The following is a 5,000-nucleotide window of genomic DNA, read 5'->3' on the forward strand; positions in this document are numbered from 1 at the left end:
GCATCCGCGGTGCCAAGTCATTGCGCCCTTGGTCTCTGCAGCGGGGCATGCCGGGCACTCCCAACCATTGCAAGCAAGCAAGCAAGCAAGAAAGAAAGTAAGTAAGTAAGTAAGTATTACATATAGGGGCGGGACATGCGGGGAGATCTGCGAAACGTGCATTACGGGGCACACGCGTACCTACCGGGGCATACCGACCCCTATTGGGGCACACGTGTGCATATCGGGGCATACCGGGCCTATCGGGGCACACGCGTACATACCGGGGCATACCGAGCCCTACTGGGGCACACGTGCGCATATCGGGGCGTACCAAGCCTATCAGGGCATACGCATGTATCCCAAGGCATACCGAGTCTATCCGGGCATACGCGTTCATACCGGGGCGTAACGGGCCTATCGGGGCATACTTGGGCATATCCGGGCAAAAAATGCCCAAAACTTGCGCAACCTTGGCAACCGTGGTCCATTCCTCTCTATATGCCTAGCCTTGCCAACCGTGGTCCATTCCTCACTATATGCCATGGCCTTGTGCCCATGGTCTTCCCAAGACAGCGTCCAAGGCGCCCGGAAGGCCAAGGGAGCCCAACCCAGCAATGCCCTGCTTTGGCAAGCCAAGGCCAAGCATTCCGGTGCCTAACCTTGGCAACCGTGGTCCTTTCCTCACCATATGCCATGGCCTTGTGCCCATGGTCTTCGCAAGACATCGTCCAAGGCGCCCAAAAGGCCAAGGGAGCCCAACCCAGCAATGCCTTGCTAGGACAAGCCAAGGCCAAGCATTCCGGTGCCTATCCGGGCAAAAACGCCCAAAGCATGCCCATTCCTTAGCCTATCCAGGCAAAAACGCCCAAAATCTGCACATTCTAGTGCCTATCCGGGCAAAAACGCCCACCAGCATGCCACCCTCCTATAGGGTTTGCGCAACCAACCAGCCTAACCACCAGTGGCAACCAAAGGTGCTGTTAGCGACGACTTCTGAAGACGCAACGAGACGCGACGTGTTTGCGCCCAGACGCGACGAGACGATGCGGGATCTGCGCCCAAGAATGCCTAGACCCGTCGACTTGATGCGGGATCAGCTCGCCCAAGCATGCCTAGTGTGCAAGGCCTGTGTGCAAGGCTAGTGTCCAAGGCTAGTGTGCAAGGCTCATGTGGAACGCTAGTGCGCAAGGCTAGTGCCCAAGGCTTGTGTGCCAGGCCCGTGTGCAAGGCTAGTGTCCAGGGCTTGTGTGCATTGCTTGAGTGCAAGGCTTGTGTGCATTGCTCGAGTGCATGGCTTGTGTGCAAGGGTTGTGCGCAAGGCTAGTGTGCGGGGCTTGTGCGCATGGCTAATGTGCACGGCTTGTGTGCATGGCTACCGTGCAAGGCTAGTTTGCATGGCTAGGGTGCAAGGCTCGCATGCGAGGCTAGTGTGCAAGGCTGCGTGCAAGGGAAGCGTGCAGGGCGAGTGTGCGAGGCCACTGTGCACGGCGCCAGCACTAGCGAGCCATCATCCGCGTTGCCATGGCTCGCTTGGCCTTGGCTTGCCAGGCCCCGACACGAGCAATCGCGCATTTTCTTTGCAACCGACCATCAATGCCGCCCAACGGGGCCAGCACGAGCAGTCATCCGCGGTCCCCTGGCCCTGCGCACGTTTGTCTTTGAAACCGAGCATCAATGCCACAGAAAGTGCCGGGGCGCCAGCTGGAGCCATCATCCGACGTGCCATGGCTCGCTTGGCCTTGGCTTGCCGGGCCCCGACACGAGCAATCGCGCATTTTCTTTGCAACCGACCATCAATGCTGCCCAACGGGGCCAGCACGAGCAGTCATCCGCGGTCCCCTGGCCCTGCGCACGTTTGTCTTTGAAACCGAGCATCAATGCCACAGAAAGTGCCGGGGCGCCAGCTGGAGCCATCATCCGACGTGCCATGGCTCTGGTCCCATGGTCTTCGCAACCGAGCATTCGTGACACCCGCGGGGCCAGGACACCAACCCTTCCGACACGAGCATTCGCGCATGTTCTTTGGCCACACAACGGCGCCAGCACGAGCAAAATCATCCGCGGTGCGGTGGCCTTGCACGGCCTTTTGTCTTTGGAACCAACCATCAGTGCCACGGGAAGTGCCGGAGTCCCGGCATCCGCGGTGCCAAGTCATTGCGCCCTTGGTCTCTGCAGCGGGGCATGCCGGGCACTCCCAACCATTGCAAGCAAGCAAGCAAGCAAGAAAGAAAGTAAGTAAGTAAGTAAGTATTACATATAGGGGCGGGACATGCGGGGAGATCTGCGAAACGTGCATTACGGGGCACACGCGTACCTACCGGGGCATACCGACCCCTATTGGGGCACACGTGTGCATATCGGGGCATACCGGGCCTATCGGGGCACACGCGTACATACCGGGGCATACCGAGCCCTACTGGGGCACACGTGCGCATATCGGGGCGTACCAAGCCTATCGGGGCATACGCATGTATCCCAAGGCATACCGAGTCTATCCGGGCATACGCGTTCATACCGGGGCGTAACGGGCCTATCGGGGCATACTTGGGCATATCCGGGCAAAAAATGCCCAAAACTTGCGCAACCTTGGCAACCGTGGTCCATTCCTCTCTATATGCCTAGCCTTGCCAACCGTGGTCCATTCCTCACTATATGCCATGGCCTTGTGCCCATGGTCTTCCCAAGACAGCGTCCAAGGCCCCCGGAAGGCCAAGGGAGCCCAACCCAGCAATGCCCTGCTATGGCAAGCCAAGGCCAAGCATTCCGGTGCCTATCCGGGCAAAAATGCAATTCCTCTCTATATGCCTAGCCTTGGCAACCGTGGTCCATTCCCCACCATATGCCATGGCCTTGTGCCCATGGTCTTCCCAAGACAGTGTCCAAGGCGCCCGGAAGGCCAAGGGAGCCCAACCCAGCAATGCCCTGCTTTGGCAAGCCAAGGCCAAGCATTCCGGTGCCTAACCTTGGCAACCGTGGTCCTTTCCTCACCATATGCCATGGCCTTGTGCCCATGGTCTTCGCAAGACATCGTCCAAGGCGCCCAAAAGGCCAAGGGAGCCCAACCCAGCAATGCCTTGCTAGGACAAGCCAAGGCCAAGCATTCCGGTGCCTATCCGGGCAAAAACGCCCAAAGCATGCCCATTCCTTAGCCTATCCAGGCAAAAACGCCCAAAATCTGCACATTCTAGTGCCTATCCGGGCAAAAACGCCCACCAGCATGCCACCCTCCTATAGGGTTTGCGCAACCAACCAGCCTAACCACCAGTGGCAACCAAAGGTGCTGTTAGCGACGACTTCTGAAGACGCAACGAGACGCGACGTGTTTGCGCCCAGACGCGACGAGACGATGCGGGATCTGCGCCCAAGAATGCCTAGACCCGTCGACTTGATGCGGGATCAGCTCGCCCAAGCATGCCTAGTGTGCAAGGCCTGTGTGCAAGGCTAGTGTCCAAGGCTAGTGTGCAAGGCTCATGTGGAACGCTAGTGCGCAAGGCTAGTGCCCAAGGCTTGTGTGCCAGGCCCGTGTGCAAGGCTAGTGTCCAGGGCTTGTGTGCATTGCTTGAGTGCAAGGCTTGTGTGCATTGCTCGAGTGCATGGCTTGTGTGCAAGGGTTGTGCGCAAGGCTAGTGTGCGGGGCTTGTGCGCATGGCTAATGTGCACGGCTTGTGTGCATGGCTACCGTGCAAGGCTAGTTTGCATGGCTAGGGTGCAAGGCTCGCATGCGAGGCTAGTGTGCAAGGCTGCGTGCAAGGGAAGCGTGCAGGGCGAGTGTGCGAGGCCACTGTGCACGGCGCCAGCACTAGCGAGCCATCATCCGCGTTGCCATGGCTCGCTTGGCCTTGGCTTGCCAGGCCCCGACACGAGCAATCGCGCATTTTCTTTGCAACCGCCAATCAATGCCGCCCAACGGGGCCAGCACGAGCAGTCATCCGCGGTCCCCTGGCCCTGCGCACGTTTGTCTTTGAAACCGAGCATCAATGCCACAGAAAGTGCCGGGGCGCCAGCTGGAGCCATCATCCGACGTGCCATGGCTCGCTTGGCCTTGGCTTGCCGGGCCCCGACACGAGCAATCGCGCATTTTCTTTGCAACCGACCATCAATGCCGCCCAACGGGGCCAGCACGAGCAGTCATCCGCGGTCCCCTGGCACTGCGCACGTTTGTCTTTGAAACCGAGCATCAATGCCACAGAAAGTGCCGGGGCGCCAGCTGGAGCCATCATCCGACGTGCCATGGCTCTGGTCCCATGGTCTTCGCAACCGAGCATTCGTGACACCCGCGGGGCCAGGACACCAACCCTTCCGACACGAGCATTCGCGCATGTTCTTTGGCCACACAACGGCGCCAGCACGAGCAAAATCATCCGCGGTGCGGTGGCCTTGCACGGCCTTTTGTCTTTGGAACCAACCATCAGTGCCACGGGAAGTGCCGGAGTCCCGGCATCCGCGGTGCCAAGTCATTGCGCCCTTGGTCTCTGCAGCGGGGCATGCCGGGCACTCCCAACCATTGCAAGCAAGCAAGCAAGCAAGAAAGAAAGTAAGTAAGTAAGTAAGTATTACATATAGGGGCGGGACATGCGGGGAGATCTGCGAAACGTGCATTACGGGGCACACGCGTACCTACCGGGGCATACCGACCCCTATTGGGGCACACGTGTGCATATCGGGGCATACCGGGCCTATCGGGGCACACGCGTACATACCGGGGCATACCGAGCCCTACTGGGGCACACGTGCGCATATCGGGGCGTACCAAGCCTATCGGGGCATACGCATGTATCCCAAGGCATACCGAGTCTATCCGGGCATACGCGTTCATACCGGGGCGTAACGGGCCTATCGGGGCATACTTGGGCATATCCGGGCAAAAAATGCCCAAAACTTGCGCAACCTTGGCAACCGTGGTCCATTCCTCTCTATATGCCTAGCCTTGCCAACCGTGGTCCATTCCTCACTATATGCCATGGCCTTGTGCCCATGGTCTTCCCAAGACAGCGTCCAAGGCCCCCGGAAGGCCAAGG

This window comes from Tasmannia lanceolata, unplaced genomic scaffold (assembly GCF_043159265.1).
Source record: "Tasmannia lanceolata isolate RefF3 unplaced genomic scaffold, GAP_Taslan_0.1 ptg000053l, whole genome shotgun sequence".
NCBI classification, from domain to species: Eukaryota; Viridiplantae; Streptophyta; class Magnoliopsida; order Canellales; family Winteraceae; genus Tasmannia; species Tasmannia lanceolata.